General features: G+C 36.0%; 2 protein-coding genes across 2 annotated transcripts in view; both read right to left on the minus strand.

Annotated features, from left to right (window-relative positions):
* LOC150100184 (uncharacterized) overlaps positions 1 to 18,119 on the minus strand; it is a 251,258-nt gene that overhangs the window by 225,597 nt on the left and 7,542 nt on the right. The gene's annotated exons all lie outside the window — the stretch shown is intronic.
* Positions 9,265 to 18,119, minus strand: part of LOC150100187 (heterogeneous nuclear ribonucleoprotein A1-like) — a 203,991-nt gene continuing 195,136 nt past the window's right edge. The window contains exon 11 of the transcript XR_016549263.1: positions 9,265 to 9,470. The gene's annotated coding sequence lies outside the window, so the exon portion shown is untranslated. The remainder of the gene's footprint in view (positions 9,471 to 18,119) is intronic.

An 18,119-nucleotide genomic window follows, 5' to 3' on the forward strand; every position in this document is an offset into this window, starting at 1 on the left:
ATGAATCGCTGACTCCCTGGTCTCTCTTAATAATAATAAATCAACAATGATATGATTATGGTATAAATAAGCTAATTGTATACATGATAGCAACTTTAGATGGATTGAGCAAAGCGGGACAGTTTAAGTATTTCGAACGTGCCAATAGGGCACTACATTAATTCTTGGAGGGAGAGTGGTCTCTGATTAGAATCAACAGTTCAAAACAGCTGACAAAAACCCTCTGGCATAAGAATGCTATAGTACTTTACAGATGGTTTTTGTCCTCTTAAAGTTTCTCTCAATGAGAAACAAACAGTTTGAAATAGCTCTCAGGACAAGACAGTGAAAGCTAATTTAAACACAGGCTCCTGAGCAACATCCATGTCCTTGTAGAAACCAAGACAAAATTCTCACAAGCTCTCTGGTGAATTTCAAAACTTTCCTTCTACATTTGGCTATAAAAATCACGGATGCATCCATAATTATTCTCCATTTTAATATCCTATTTATGCCAAATTGAAGCCTTCGGCTGTATTCTTTAGTATTTAATACTTAATATTTTAACCAACAACTTCACACAAATGCATGCTGAAATTCAACTGGCACTGCAAGTTATCATGAGCATAGCCACGTATATACAGGGTGGCCATAAATTACTTTCCATCTTTGGAGGTATCTGTAGTTAAAAATAATACACGGAATGAGACCATATTTCATATTGAGACTTTCGAAGGCATTGGGAGATGAATTCCGCGAAACAAAAGATTTAGTACCAAAAGTCGCCGATAGGGCAAATTTTGGAGCTGACGGAGCCGAAAGTAGTCAAATATTTGCCGTAAACGCGAGTAAAAAGTATTATGCAAATTTTATTGTGCATACGTGACAGCCGCGCTACCAATTCCACTTAAAAAGCGCCTTTTGCGCCAGCATTTCAGTAATGAGGGTTATCTTAGTTCTTTCCGACGGCATGGCCGCCTCGATCCCCGGACATCACTCCATGTGACTTTCGGTTGTGGGGGTATATGCAATCCGTTGTGTATGTTAGTGGCGTTCCCAACTTGCATGTCTTGAAAGAGAACAAAGCGTCTGTTATGAACATCCAATCTGACTCCTTATGCTCAGCTATAGAGCATGTTGCACACATGATGCATTTTGTTGTACACAACACATATCCAGCTGTAATGAGTGACGCGGTTGTCGCTTACACCGTCGAAATGTTATTCCATTTTATCTGCCTTGAATGTAATTATCCACTTGTTTTCGGCTACGCCAGCGCTAAAATTTCCCCTATCGGCGACTTTTGGTACTAAATTTTATTTCGCGGAAATCATCTGCCATGCATTCAAGTCTCAATATAAAATTTGGTCTCATTCCGTTTATTGGTTTTAGCTAGATGCCTCCAAAGAGGGAAAGTTATTTTATGGCCATGTATTTCTAGGAGTGATGCATGCAGTATACAAATGAAATAGTGATTATATATATATCACAGTATATACAGGGTGTTCGGGATAAATTTGACAGTTTCGTAAGGAAAAAGAAAATCTTCTTTGTATCTATTAAATTTAATGAATTGACAAAAAAACATTACAGGCAGAGTTAATTACAATACTATCAACAAGATTTACTCAAAATAACCACCATTAGCATCGATCACAGCTTCAATTCTGCTTCGGAACCTCGAACAAGCTGATGCTACAGTCTCCCTGGGAAGGGCCGCAAAAACTGTTTTAATTTTATCCATTAACTGGGCTTTTGTATTACTGGAAGTGCGATTGGTGTCTTTTTCAACTGCGCCCCATACAAAATAATCCATGGGGTTAAGGTCTGGGGAGTTTGGAGGCCAAACATTTGGACTGGTGAAGTCGTAGAAATTTTCAGACAACCATTTTTGACTTTTCCCAGAGGTGTGGCAAGGGGCCGAATCCTGCTGCCATACATACGGCCTACCATTGGCTACCCTTGTTATCCAGGGCTTGACTACAGTTAGCAACTCCACGAACAAAGCCCGAATTCCAATGCCAGGGTTCTTCAACACCTGTTCCTGCAGATTTGCGAGGAATTCTGCTGTACGAACGCAATCAGATCGTCTGCTAGGGATCTTTCTTCTTGCTACATCCTCGTAGTCACCATTGCAAGTCTCTAGTTCATGCCTGATTGTTTTTACTGTATTCAGGGAGCATTGGGCAGCAGTCGTAATATCCTTATTTTGATGGCGGGCACGAATCATCATGATACAAGTTATTCTCTTCCATGATTCAGGTGGGTTCCAGCTATCCATCCTTTCTGACATCTTGTATATGAATGAAGAAGGGTCCAAACTTTTAAATGAAGAGAAGTGTGTGTTAATACATGTAACTTACGGAAAAATATAATTAATTATAAATATGTCAAATTTATCCCGAACACCCTGTATATATACACATGAGGGTGATCTGAAAAGTTTTTTTGGTATTTTCCATATTGTAAAAACATATCCTAGGAAATGTATGCTGTTATTACATTATTATGGTGGGAGGTCACTACCCAAGCCGGTTTCAGCCTTTTTTGAGGCTTCATCAGTGAGTAACTAGACCAAATAGCATACATTTCCTAGGAAATGTGTTTCTACATTATGGAAAATACCAAAAATAGCGATCAGAACTTTATCATCTTTGCTGCGAGTTGCCAGAGATTATACTACATACTAGGACTACTTGCATTAGCTCACGCTAGTAATCGCCGAAACTTTTATAGTTTACTATACTATATATATATTCGGCATGAAACTGATTCCAATCTTCGAGTTTCTTATTCGGTTTTAAAACAATGTGGGATTTAATACCCCCTTAATTTAAATAATGTTTATATCGCTGAAATGAAGCCTATTGGCTCTTTATATTTAAGTAATCCTACACATTCTTTTGAAATGCCTATAGTCTCAGCAATTTCACGCACTTTGATTTGCCAGCCATCCAATACCATATCATGCACTTGGTCAATGATTTCTGGTGTTACACTTTTTGGACGTTCTTCACTTGGATCATCTACAAGGTTGGTACAGCCACGTTTAAACTTGGCAGCTCATTTCTTAATTGTCGAAAACGAAAAAGTCCCATAAACTTTTATGAACTTCGAATGAATTTCTTTTGGAGTTAAATCTTTTACAAAAAATTTTAAATTATTATGTGACACTTCTAGGAAGTGTTTCAACAGCAGCGAACGATTGATCTTCTTCCAACTACTAACTGCGGTCAAACTTGCTTATTTTTTTTGCATGAGCCTAATGTCGGATTTAATACCTGATTTTACATTAAGTTAAGCATCTTATATATCCCGTTCAATCGTAGCTGCTGACTTCAAAACATAAATATATAAACTATGTGTTGCCCTGTCCATTTATTCTATATAACTGTAGTGCTTTATTATTATTACCCAAGACCTCATGGAGTCAGACTCATCTGGGAGGTCCTTTTATCACACACACACATCTATCATACCGTGTCTTAAACACACTCAAACTCCTTGCAGACACCACACTCTCAGGCAAGGCATTCCAATCATTCACAACTCTGCACGAAAAAAACCTGCCTCTCACTCCACTGTTCACACCCTCTTTAGTTTCCAGGGATGACCTCTGGTTCTCCCACTATTCTCTGTAGAACTTCTCCACCATTGATCTTAAAACAACCCCTTACCAACTTGTAGGTCTATCATATCTCCCCTCTTCCTTCTCTCCACCAGACTGCAAATTACATCTTCTCAATCTTTCCTCATACTTAACATTCCACATGAGAAACTACCTTAGTCAGTCGCCTTTGGACCCTTTCCAACATCTCATCCTTCTGAAAACCCAGTGACCAAACCTGGGCACAATAGTCCATGTGTGGCCTAATCAAAGCCTTATACAATGGAACAAGAATCTCCCCACTTCTACACGTCGGTGTCCTCCACATCATTCCCAGAAGTCTTTGTGTTGTCTTCACAATTTTGGCGATGTGTCCCCTAAATTTTAGACCCTTATCCACTATCACCCCCAGATCTCTTATTTCCTCTACCTCCAACAATATATTCTCACCAAGCAAAACCAAGTTTTGAAAACATTTTCTCTGGAAACCTTGTCATATGCCTTTTCCAGATGAACAAAATTCAGGTAAAGATCCGTGCCATATTCTCATGATTTCTCAATTTGTAAAATGAAAATCTGATCCTGACAATCCTCACTTAGCCCAAAATCCAGCTTGTTCTGCTCCCAGTTTCTCTTCCACAATTTTCATTAGCCTGTTCTCAAAAATGCTTGAATAATAAATGATTTTTTTTTGACCACTGTATATTACATAAGATGACAGAAAAATTGGGTTTAACAGATCGGAGATTTTGATACAAACTATTAGTCTGCTAGTTTCGCCACGTTAACTAGTGGCTTCTTCTGGGACGGATAAATCTACACATAACAGCTTAAAAACGAAAACGAACTTAAGTTACGAATTTAATACATAACTGAAAGATGAAAAATTATCAAATTCATAGAAACCGTTACACAAATGCATCCTATAATTGGCTGTGAAGTTGAACTCTGATGTATTGAGAGATCTTATGAGTGATTTCCAGATATCGCAAAGGTTCATCCCTTGTTTTCTGTTCAGGGAGCTGTAGTCCTCTTATGTATGGTATAGTACTTTTATCCTATTCAGTGTTGTGGTTAGTATTGGAAAAATGGAAAGCTAAACCAGAATTGTCCTCTCTGTTGTTGTTTACGTCTCCGATGTACTCCTTTTGTCTTATTTCTAGACTTCTAGAAGTTTGTCCGATGTAATTAAGGCCGCAAGAACAAGGAATGTTGTAAATCCAGGGTGTTTATTGAAAGGATTTTTGTCTTTAGGCGAACGTAACATATTACATACTGTCTTTATTGATTTGAAGGCAACTCGAATGTCGTAAGGCTTTAGCAGGTTGGCAATGATTTCCTAACTTCCATAAACTAGTTTCACCTTGGAACTTGAAAATGAGGGGAAATTACATTTTTTTGGACATATTAATCACAAAACAAACGAACAGCATTGGTCTAAATGTATACTGTGAGCCGACCCACATGGGCCGTTACCTGCATTTTGCTCATCGCACCATATTTCACAAAAATTAAGCATTATACATGTTAAAAAACAGGGCAACTTCTATCATAAGAGAAGACAGAGTATTAACAGACGAATTAGATTAGATTTTATTCTCTGAACATTAATGGTTATTAGAAAAAAATAAAAAGAATACTTTTCTCCAACCCTCTCAAAAGCAAATCCAAGAAACCCATCACAGAACTCATATTCCCATTCCTTTTGCTGGGACACTTGCACAAAAAATTGCCAACCTGCTAAAGCCTCACAACATTTGAGTTGCCTTCAAACCAATAAAGACAAGAATCCTTTCAATAAACACCCTGGAGTTTACAACATTCCGTGTTCTTGCGGCCTGAATTACATCGGACAAACTTCCAGAAGTTTAGAAATAAGACAAAAGGAGTACATCGGAGACATAAACAACAACAGAGAGGACAATTCTGGTTTAGCTTTCCATTTTTCCAACACTAACCACAACACTGAATGGGATAAAAGTACTATGCTATACATAGATACATAGAAGAGGACTACAGCTCCTGCAACATAAAAGAAGCTGAAGTAGTTATCCGCTCGCAAGGCACCCTGAACAGAAACCAAGAGATGACCCTTTGCGATATCTGGAAATCACTCACAAGATCTCTCAACACATCAGAGTTCAACTTCACAGCCAATTATAGGATGCACCTGCTTAACAATGGCTGACCAAGTGCTAACATCATACATTTGTGTAACGGTTTCTATGAATTTGATAATTTTTCAGCTTTCAGTTATGTATTAATTCGTAACTTAAGCTGTTATGTGTAGATTTATCTGTCCCAGAAGAAGCCAACACTTAACGTAGCGAAACTAGTAGGCTAAAATAGTTTGTAAAACCCAATTTTTCTGTCATCTTATATAATGCTTGCATAAATATTATCTGGGACACTTAGAGAAATTCCTATGTAATTCTCACATTCAGCTGTAGGTTTATATATATATATATAAATTGGAATTAAATTATGAGAGCTCTACTCCAATCATCTGGAACCAACCTTCTGACCAAGGCCTCTAAATTATTAGTGTAGCCAATAAAAATTTTTATAACCATCATATTTATTTAAGCATTTCTGGTCAAATATCATCTATTCCAACAGCCTTTCCACATTTCAAGTTTTTGGCTTTCTCCGTCTCAATGAATGTTAAATAAGCAAACAGAAAATGTCCAAGAGCACATATCATTACATCATTCTCCTCTTTTCAGGGATTTTGGCCCAGTACATCATTCCTGTACTATTTCATCTTTACTTAGTTGTCCTCGACTTCTTTGTCCTTTCAATATGTTCACAATACATTTTTTTTTTGTATTCATATATTTTGTTCGATACTGAGTGTCTAATTTCAGCTCTTCAATAATTATTGACATTACATTATGAAATTTAATAACTGTGCTGCATAAAGCTTCCTGATATCAAGTAGTGATATTATTTGATATCATGTCCTTGGCAGAAGATCCTATTAAACCAAGTATTTCTCCTTTTTTTTTTTTTTTTTCTTATTAAACATGGTCCCACAACTATAAATAGTTTTGGGACCATGTTTAATAGGCAAAAGATACTAACTGGTATTTATACCAGTTAGTATCTCACGTAAAAAAGATTCAAATATTTCAAAATAAATCTACAGTCGACTCTTACTACAGCAAACTAGTAGGAATAAACCACAGAAATAGTTCATTACTGATGAATAGTTTGTTATAGTGAATATATTTTAGAATACCAGTGTTTCCAGCGGTTTGGTCAGATTTTCTGGCAGTTTGTAATAATGGTATTTGCTAGATAATTGGATTTTTAGACATTATCTGTAGAATCATGTTTCTATATCAGTATCAGACTGTGCAGTGAACGAACATCAGCAAGTTCATGAGTAAGTTTTTATTTATTCTACACACACATTACTGTGGACCAATAGCTATGTAATATTGTTAGGTAACAACTTTAGTATAACACAACAGAATAATAAATAAATTCTGAGCTCTTAATTTTAAGATTATAAATTTCAATTCAGACATTCTAAACTGTTTATGATTCTTGATAAGCATACTGTAAAATGAGATTTTTCTCCTCTGACATATTTCTTAAAAAATCAGTAACATACAGTATATTGTTTCATAAAACATCCTTTGTTGAATTGGTTGACCTGAGCATGCAATTTCATGCACGCATATAGAAACTAGCCCTGATAGTTGCTTCACTTGAACATATTATTCAAGAATAATATATTCTTGTTCAGGTTTTCTTTCAACATTTATCCATTATGAGGAAACAATGCAACACAGAAGTTAAAAAAGAAAAAAGCTACTGCTTCCCACACCCTTTCCAATAAGCAATTTCATCTGTCCAGCATGAGACCACCACCAAGCTTATTTCAGCTCTGCTTCTTGCAACAGTGGTGCTTCAACATCTCTGGCAAATGAAATAATTATAGCACTAAGTGTCACTATTATCCTTTTTACCCCAGAGTTTTACATTGGCAATTGATCTGCAAATATTTAATTATTACTATTTTATGTGAATCCTCCCCCATGAAAGGTTGTAAACCTACAGCCCATTAGTACTTAGTACTGTGGATAGGCTAAGGGCCAGGTAATCCAGGAGCTATGCTTTCTCTCAACCAAACATGAAACTTTTTTTTTTCAGGACACTTCAAGAAGGGTGGTGGTGGTGGTCTCATGCTGGACAATGAAATTCACCTGCCATCAAATGATATTCAAACATCCATATCAGGAGTGTGATTTGAACCTACTGTTGGATGCTGATTTTAAAAAAAGAAATTAAATAACAAAACAATCCGTGTTTTAGAATTATATAATACTGATGCAATTGATCTACTGGCTTGGTTGGACAAGTGGATTCATCTCCACTCTTTTAACCAATAAGTTGTGGGTGGGTTAAAATCCTACTTTATACACATGGATGTTTATGAATATTTTTTAAGTGAGAGATGAATTTTATTGTCCAGTTTTAGACCACAACTACTCTGCTTGTTGGAGACCTGAAGTGAATTGAAAGAGTTCCAAGTTTGATCTCTAGAACAGGATTTCCAGAATATGTAAAAAATAAAACAAGAAACAGTGTACTACATGTTTAGAACCATTTGTGAGTGGTAGGTATATAAAAAAAATTAATAGTTTCTTATCTCTTCTTTTCAAAAAACTGAAGTATTTATCTGCCACTAGCTGTTACCAACTAGATTATACCAATCAACTGCTTTAACTACTTTTACGGCTGCTAACCCTATACAAATCCATAAGTCTTTGGGATGGTGTAACAACAATCTCTTTAAATACTTGATATGGTCTGAAAAGAATAATCTGGTTAGCAAATCTTCTGGCCTAGTTGGCAAAGTAGGTAACTTTTCTGTTCTCCAATCAACAATCTGAAAGTATGAATCCTGCCATGAGCACAGATGCTTGCAACTTTGTTTAGGTAGGAGATGATTTTCATTACATGGCATAAGATAATTTTCATTACATTGTCCTGTTTATTGGAGGCTTAAAGTAGTAAAAAAAAACCATTCCACATTTGATCTCTAAAGTGGAGTTTCTAGACTATGTATAAAATAAAAAATATAAAAAATAAGAAAAACCCTCACACCACTGTGGTACTAACACACTACAGATTTACAACTTATTGTGAGTGACCAAAAAAATAAATAAAGTCATGACCGCTTCCCTTTCAAATCATTCCATTCACTTTCTCACTGACATTCTGTTTCTGCATGTTCTAGAGGTATTTTCACAAAAACTGTTCTGATGAACTGGTTCCCTCATTCTCATCAACTTCTTGTATTCTTTTATCCTGCCTACCTCTATCCATTAGACAGAATTCTTCACACTGTTTTACACAAGTACAACAACCTTCAGCTGTTCAAGAAACACATCAATGGATTCTTTTCGCCCTCCTTACCCACCCACACTCAGCAATGATGTGCTACAGGTTTTGTAACTTCTCATGTGTGGGGTTAATATATATATAATTGATTTTGCTGAATCTATGTAAAACCAGATATAGTTAATAGGTTAACACTATAGGAAAGCTAAAAATAAAGGAGGGACAGTTTTGTCTAATATGAGTATCTATCAAATAGCAACAGAACACAATGATCTAGTAAGGAAAAATATAAAGATGTTGCATTAGAAATAGTTCCACCAGGCTAAGTTATCAAGCTGTTGCTTATTGCTGTTTCCTTTATTGATACTGTACACTTTATATTTGATATGCTTTAAGTTCATTTTGTTATAATGTGTAGTGCCTATACACATAATAATCAGTGCTGTTTGTATTAGTACAGAGAGGAAAATATGTTGTGATTTGATTCTTTTGCACTTCCCATCTTCTTGTAAGAGAAATATGATAAGTGCTATAAAAAAATAATTAAAAAAAAAACTATGAAACACAATAGATTGTAGATGAATTGTAAAGTCAGATGGAAAATCCCATATGCCACAAACTTTAGCTTCTGGATATTTTACTGAGTGAAATTGCAAAACAAAATGTTTCCTGAATAAAGAAAGTCTTTTTTTTATTATTTTTAAATGCATATTTATTTTTACTAACAAGTACATATGAAAAGAGTTCAAGATATTTGAAAACAAGATACAGTTAACAGAAGAAGGGCATCCATGCAAATTAAAAATGGTTGTAGCATTATGGATTATTTTCTGGTTTTTGGACAACATACAAAACTACTAACAACTGAAAAAAAAAAAAAAACATAATAAACACAGTAAAAAAGAAATGAAATTGCACAAATATTCAATCACTCATCCTCAACCCTCTTTTTGTATTTGTAATCTCGCCTGCCACCTGCCGGTGTTTTGCCTGCCACCTGTCCTCACTCTGAAAATGACATCGGATCAAGAGCCTTCACCCACATATTTAGTTAGTCACGGAAGAAGAAAGTGCCGGTTGTTTACCCTTCTTACGTGCATCTTTGGCAACCAGTGTTTATTCGAAACTTACTTTTACTGGCAGATATATACAGGGTGTTCGGGATAAATTTGACATATTTATAATTAATTATATTTTTCCGTAAGTTACATGTATTAACACACACTTCTCTTCATTTAAAAGTTTGGACCCTTCTTCATTCATATACAAGATGTCAGAAAGGATGGATAGCTGGAACCCACCTGAATCATGGAAGAGAATAACTTGTATCATGATGATTCGTGCCCGCCATCAAAATAAGGATATTACGACTGCTGCCCAATGCTCCCTGAATACAGTAAAAACAATCAGGCATGAACTAGAGACTTGCAATGGTGACTACGAGGATGTAGCAAGAAGAAAGATCCCTAGCAGACGATCTGATTGCGTTCGTACAGCAGAATTCCTCGCAAATCTGCAGGAACAGGTGTTGAAGAACCCTGGCATTGGAATTCGGGCTTTGTTCGTGGAGTTGCTAACTGTAGTCAAGCCCTGGATAACAAGGGTAGCCAATGGTAGGCCGTATGTATGGCAGCAGGATTCGGCCCCTTGCCACACCTCTGGGAAAAGTCAAAAATGGTTGTCTGAAAATTTCTACGACTTCACCAGTCCAAATGTTTGGCCTCCAAACTCCCCAGACCTTAACCCCATGGATTATTTTGTATGGGGCGCAGTTGAAAAAGACACCAATCGCACTTCCAGTAATACAAAAGCCCAGTTAATGGATAAAATTAAAACAGTTTTTGCGGCCCTTCCCAGGGAGACTGTAGCATCAGCTTGTTCGAGGTTCCGAAGCAGAATTGAAGCTGTGATCGATGCTAATGGTGGTTATTTTGAGTAAATCTTGTTGATAGTATTGTAATTAACTCTGCCTGTAATGTTTTTTTGTCAATTCATTAAATTTAATAGATACAAAGAAGATTTTCTTTTTCCTTACGAAACTGTCAAATTTATCCCGAACACCCTGTATATACACCAGTCTCCTCATCACACCTAAAAAAATGGCGTTGTCAAGTTATTAATTAATAAAGTGCATGATGTTTGTTCTTCGTAGGCTTACAACAAAAGCTTCTCACTATCAAAACTTTAATGGAATCAAAGGATACAACTCTTGTCAAATCCAATGGATAATTGACTCCTACATTCCAACACCCCAGGAATCTTTGCTAGACTGCAGGGTGTACTAGTATATTTTACTAGTATCTATGAACCTATTGGCAGAATTTTGAAGAAGATTCATCTTAATCCCACACATTTTCCTATCAACAAAATTTCTCATTTCTTACCATCTACAAAAGAAAAACTGCCATCTCTGTTTTTAGCTGTTATCAGATTCCTTGTGAATACAATTTAACATACTTTGGACAGACAAACCATTCCGTGAAAGAAAACAAAAGCAAACATTAATACCATACCGAATGCCTGAAACCTCAATATCTGGTTTGCACAGCATAGCATCAGTATCAATACCAATCCCATGGAATGAAACTCATCTTCTCTATAGAAACAGTGTTAAACATGAAGTCTCATCAAAGAAAGTTGAGAGGATCTTTTACACTGGCCAAATCTGGATGATTGTCTTTCCCCCATACATTTTGAAGATTCTCATTTTAAGTAAATATCAAAAATAGTTTATTTAAATATTAATAATTTTTTTGAATATAATTTTTCTAGCATGTGACAACTATTTCAATGGTAAACTGATTGTTGTATTTACCTTGTATTCCAGTTTCTCTGAATTGCTCATTGTTTTGCACACTGATGATGTACTGTTAATTTCAGTACAAAATATTTGTGCAGTTTCATTATAGTTTATTACTGTTTTTTCTAGTTGATCGTTATGCCACAGGTACCATTAAAAATTAAAATAAAACAACTGAAAACTAATTGTAGGGGCAGAGCGAGAGAGAGAATATATAAAAAAATACAGTGATGATGTACTGTATTTCTCATCAGTACTTACTACTTCAAACATAATTTTTCAAAAATTTGAATGGAAAAACTTACCTAGCAGATGGTAGAAAGAACTTCAAGGCACTATACATATACAAGATATCTTCTCTTACTTTGTAATACAGTATTGAATCAGTTGGGAGAGCTTTTTATTTTATTTTTTTGAAATTGAACATTAATAAATGTAAATTTCCATATATTTATTGCTTAATGCATTTAAATTATTTTCTGCTAATTATTTGATAATCTTTAAATTAAAAAAAAAAATTAGAATCTGCATTTAAAGCTGTATAACTGAGAGGAGACCTCCACATAGCCTTTAAAGGAATGTAGAGAACCGACCAGGGCTTCTGACCTAATGTCCAATCTTCACATCCTCGTGGTGCACCCTGTTGGGTATCTACTTTGATACTGAACGAACAAGGATGGGCTGGCAATTTGGGATTTAGCCGACCAAATTGTATTCTTATTGGTTAAACCAAAATAAAAAATGATGGTACAACATGACAAAATTTCATGCCGGCTGGGGCGTAGCCCGATTAAACAAGGCCCACATTGTTTTCGCCAGGGAACCAGGGCGAACAGCGAAAAGTCAGCTACTGGAACAAATCTGAAAACAAACCCCAACTCAACATCACGAGAATTAAAGATCAGTACTATCAACGTAAGAAGCCTGAATGGCAAAGAAATGGAGCTAGCCGAGGAATTAGATAAGTACCAGATCGACATAATAGGGGTGACTGAAACAAAAAAGACCAAGACTGGTGAGAACTTTCTGAGCAATAAATACAAAATGTTATATTCAGGTAATGACAAATAAGGAAAGGAAAAAGTAGACATAGTATTCAACACAAAATACGAGGCTAATTTTCTTGAATGACAGTCAGTCTCAAGTAGAGTAATGTGGGAAATATGAGAATGGGGAACTGGACAATGAGACTTATTTGTGCCTATGGTCCCACAGAAGGTTCTACTAAGGTAGAAGTGGAGGAATTTTTTGACGCTTTAGAAAAAGCAACTGACACAATGAAAAAGGAAAAGTTGGCCCTTGTTGGGGATCTAAATAGCAGAGTAGGGAATGATTGCGAGACATACAAAAATATTTTGGGAAAATTTGGAGAAAAGAGCAAAGCTAATAATAATGGCAAATATCTGTTGGATTTCTGCTCAGGACACGGACTGGTTATTACTAACACCGTGTTCCAACATAAATATGTGCACAAATTCATATGGAGAGAAGAGGCTAGGAATAAGAAAAGTCTCATTGACTGTTATTGTTGATAGTGATGTTTTCTCCCTGGTGCAGGACACCAGCGTGTACAGAGGATTTGAAATTGGAAGTGATCACTATTTAGTCTTGAGCAGGATAAAATTGAATTTCATATTGAAAAGAATAACATGTAAGAAAGTTTTAAAGCGAATAAAAGTTGAGCAGCTCTCAGATGTGAACTGTAGACTAAAATGCAGAAAGATTATTGAAAAGAAAATGAAAGAGTATGAGAACAGGAATCAAACCTTGGAGATTCAGTGGCAAACTTTGAAGGAAACATTGATTGATTCTGCCAGAGAGGCATGTGGTGAGGTTGTGTGCAAGGATAAAAAAATCAGAACTCCCTGGTGGACACAGGAAGTTAAAGAGGCAGTGAAGGAAAAGAAGAAAGCATATCAAAAGTTCCTGGCAAATAAGTCAGCTTTTACTCTTACAGAATACAAAGACAAATGTAAGAAAGCTAAACAGTGTGTAAAACTAGCTAAACAAAAGTCATGGGAGGACTTTGGCAAGAATACAGAAAATAAACATCAAGAAGGTGGCAAAATATTCTGGAGGGTGTTGAAGAAGCTTAGGAATGGAGGAAAGAGTGCTGTAAAAGGAGTTAGAGATGATAAAGGTGACATGAAAACAGGAGAAAAAGATATCCTTGAAGTATGGAGTAAATACTTTGAAAAACTGCTAAATGAAACAAGCAGTGATGACAGCACAGTGATAAAAAACACTGACCAGGCATGCAGTCAGGAATACATATCCATACTTGAAGTAGAAAAAGCCATCAAAGGCTTGAAATGTGGAAAGGCAGCAGGAGTAGATGATATTTGACCAGAAATGCTGAAGTATGGTGGTATAAAAGTCTTACAGTGGCTGCACTGCATAGTTCATAAAGCCTGGACAGAGGGACAAATTCCCGATGATTGGAGTAAAGCTCTCATAGTACCCAGATATAAAAAGGGAAATAAAACTGAATGTGAGAATTACAGAGGTATTTCCCTACTGAGTGTTCCTGGCAAGATTTATGCAAGTATACTTGAGAAACGGTTGAGAAGAATTGTCGAAGAAAAGCTTGGCGAAGAACAAGATGAATTCAGGTCAAATAAAGACTGTCAGGATCAGATCTTCACTTTACGACAAATAGTTGTGAAATCACAGGAATATAACAAAGATCTGTATTTAAGTTTTGTCAATTTGGAAAAGGCATATGACAAGGTGCCAAGAGAGAAGCTATTCAATACGCTGCAGTTATATGGTGTCAATGGGGCATTTTATCAAGCAATACTTAGTCTTTATTTGAGTTGTAAGTCAGCAGTTAGAATTTAAGGAAGTACAGGAAGATGGTTTAATGTTAAATCTGGTGTGAGACAAGGATGTACATTATCCCCTCTGTTATTCATTATCTATATGGATCACATTATGAAGGAAAGTGTTATTAAACATGATATCAGAATTGGAGATGTCAATGTATGCTCTTTGCTTTATGCAGACGTATTATACTTCTAAATAAATCCGCTACAAGTTTGCAAGATTCCCTGACTAAACTGAATAACTGTTGTAATAGATATGGTATGAAGGTCAGCAATAAAAAGATGAAGACAATGAAAATAGGCAGAATCGTTGAAAATGTCAACTGCGTTGTAAATGGAGAACATGAATGGAGAACAAGTAAAACATTTCAGCTACGTAGGCACGATTTTTAGCGAAGATAGTAAATTAAATGCGGAAATAGACAACAGAATCAACAAAGCTGGTATGGTAGGAAGTCAACTGAATAAATTTATATGGAATAAGAGAGAAATTAGTCGGAACACTAAATTAGCTGTATATACAAGATAGTGTTCAAACCAGTTTTAACTTATGGATTTAAGAGCTGGGTCAGAAGTAAAACACTTTCCCAAAGACCAGAGACTGTAATTCTTCCTGCTCAACGCCCTACAACATTAAGCACTATTTTATCAAATATATCCATTACAATCAGGATAGATGGTGAACGCGAATCAGCATAATTGGTTGGTATCCATACTCAGGTGGACTGCATTCCATTGTTGTGGCTATGCGTAATAGGCTCGTGACTTTATGTTGCTGTAGTCATACGACTGTCCTTCCATCTGCATGAAATAACAAAAATTCTGATTAATCGGTCTATGCGATCTTTCCCTAGTTCTCCGGCGTTTCTTGCTGTGGCTACGATAGCTGCGGCTTCATCTTTTTTTTTTTTTTGCTGGAAATGGCTAGTAAATCCTCAATAATCGTAAAAAAAAAATCAGCTAACACCTTTACATTCCCGTATGCGGGGAGTAGGCGAGGCCATTTAGCCCTGTCTAACTTTTGGAGACTGAGTGGGTAGTTCAATCTCCACTGGTACCAATCAGAGATAGATGGTCTAAGGCTATCACAAATTAAGCGGTTCACAGTGAAGAGAGACGGCTCAAATGTGCCGCCATCTCGTGGTCCCTAACCCTAACACAATATATTTAATGTCTGAAATAATGTGGGTTCTACGGTCGATTTTCTTGAGTTTACAGGATGAAAAACCCGAGTTTCCGGGAGGAAAAACCTGCTTGCCCGTGCCAGATATCGACTAACCCGGGAACCAGTCGAAAAAAGGCTTAGAAAAATTTCCTCTAGTCGGTGACTAGAGGAAGAAAGAAAAGGAAGAAAGAAGGAAGAAAAGCTTGGTGAAGAACAAGCTGGATTCAGGCCAAATAGAGGCTGTCAGTATCAGATCTTCACTTTACGACAAATAGTCGAGAAAGCATGGGAATATAACAAAGATCTGTATTTAAGTTTTGTCGATTTGGAAAAGGCATATGACAAGGTGCCAAGAGAGAAGCTATTCAATATGCTACAGTTATATGGTGTCAATGGGGCATTATATCAAGCAATACTTAGTCTTTATTTGAGTTGTAAGTCAGCAGTTAGAATTGAAGGAAGTACAGGAAGATGGTTTAATGTTAAATCTGGTGTGAGACAAGGATGTACATTATCCCCTCTGTTATTCATTATCTATATGGATCACATTATGAAGGAAAGTGGTATTAAACCTGATATCAAAATTGGAGATGTTAATGTCAGCTCTTTGTTTTATGCGGATGATGTTATACTTCTAAATAAATCCGCTACAAGTCTGCAAGATTCTCTGACTAAATTGAATAGCTGTTGTAATAGATATGGTATGAAGGACAGCAATAAAAAGACAAAGACAATGAAAATAGGCAGAATCACTGAAAATGTCAACTTTGTTGTGAATGGAGAACCTGTGGAACAAGTAAAACATTTCAGCTACTTAGGCACGATTTTTACTGAAGATGGTAAATTAAATATAGAAATAGACAACAGAATCAGCAAAGCTGGTATGGTGGGAAGTCAATTGAATAAATTCATATGGAATAAGAGAGAAATTAGTCGGAACACTAAATTAGCTGTATACAAGACAGTGTTCAAACCAGTTTTAACTTATGGATCTGAGAGCTGGGTCAGAAGTAAAACACTTGACCAAAGACTAGAGACCGCAGATATGAGAGTCCTGAGAAAGATTAGAGGCGTGAACAGATGGCATCAATGGCAATATCATATTAAAAATGAGGATATTAGGATAGAACTTGACATTGTCAGCATCCAGGAATGCGTTAGCAGAGCTAATCTCAGGTGGTATAGTCACTTAAATAGAATGGGAGAGGAAAGATTAGCAAAACAAGTGTTCTCTGCCAGTTGGCAGGAAAACGACCCAGAGGAAGACCAAGATATAGGTGGATTGATATGGTACAAAGTGCCTTAGAGGATAGAAATATAAGATCTGATAATGTTGGAGTCTTGACAAGTAACAGACTGATTTGGAGGAAAATTGTAGATAGGAAGTTAGTAATGACGTAATTTTTTCATGTAGTACTGTCATATCCTGTACACCCCTTGAGGGTACATGGCAGGAATTTGATGATGATGATGTTATCTAAATTATCAATATCATGATATTACAGTATTAATACCAAAATATCACTGCTATATATGAATAAAAACAGAAAGAGTGGTTAAAGCTTTTCTGCAATAACCTCTATTAAAAATTTCTGACTACTTCTTGTTCAACTGCAGTTTTTTTATTTTTTATGCCAAATGAATTTTTCTTATAAATTTCAAGAATGATTTCATTTTGTTCCATTCACTAGTTGTTGAGTAATATTTGCCATTAAAAATAAAACTCAGATGGGCTGTTCCAAAACCATTATATAAAAATTTGTTAAACTGTGATTAAGCAGTCAGATTTAGAAAGAGAATTAATTCACTTATGATTTATAAATCAAAGCAATGCAAAAGGGAATGTAAATCAGTGAAATTATATACATATATATTTATGCGAATCCTACCATGAAAGGTTAATAAACAAACCTACTGCATATCGATATCATGGGTTGATTAACTTGAGCTTTGAGAATCTTTCTGCAAAACACTTTTAACATTATAAAGAATATTATAATTTCTCATGTGATGCATCCTGTCATCACCGAAGATTATTTGCAAACTGGTTTTATTACCACTGTTCATGTAATATGATTCTTGTGATAAGATGCTATTGTTTTCTTTTACTTGTGATGAAGATGAGAATAAAGCATTTGGGTCTGAAAATTTTTTCCAACAATTCTCGATCACTTTCCAGTCCCTGGTTCAACAGAAAGTGTACCAAAGTAGCTGAAGAAACAACTCAGCTTACTGCAAGTGACTTGCATCAAGAACCCCATTTTCACACTCAGCCTGTAATGAGCATGAAGGTGGGGTACGTCATGCAATAAAATAAATCAAAGATCTAAATGTGACATCATAAAGGCCAACAGCAGAAAACTTGCCTCCTGTACAAATGAAGCCACA

Source organism: Typopeltis vanoorti, chromosome 13 (assembly GCF_054136105.1).
Source record: "Typopeltis vanoorti isolate ZY-2024b chromosome 13, IOZ_Tvanoo_1.0, whole genome shotgun sequence".
Classification (NCBI taxonomy): Eukaryota; Metazoa; Arthropoda; class Arachnida; order Uropygi; family Thelyphonidae; genus Typopeltis; species Typopeltis vanoorti.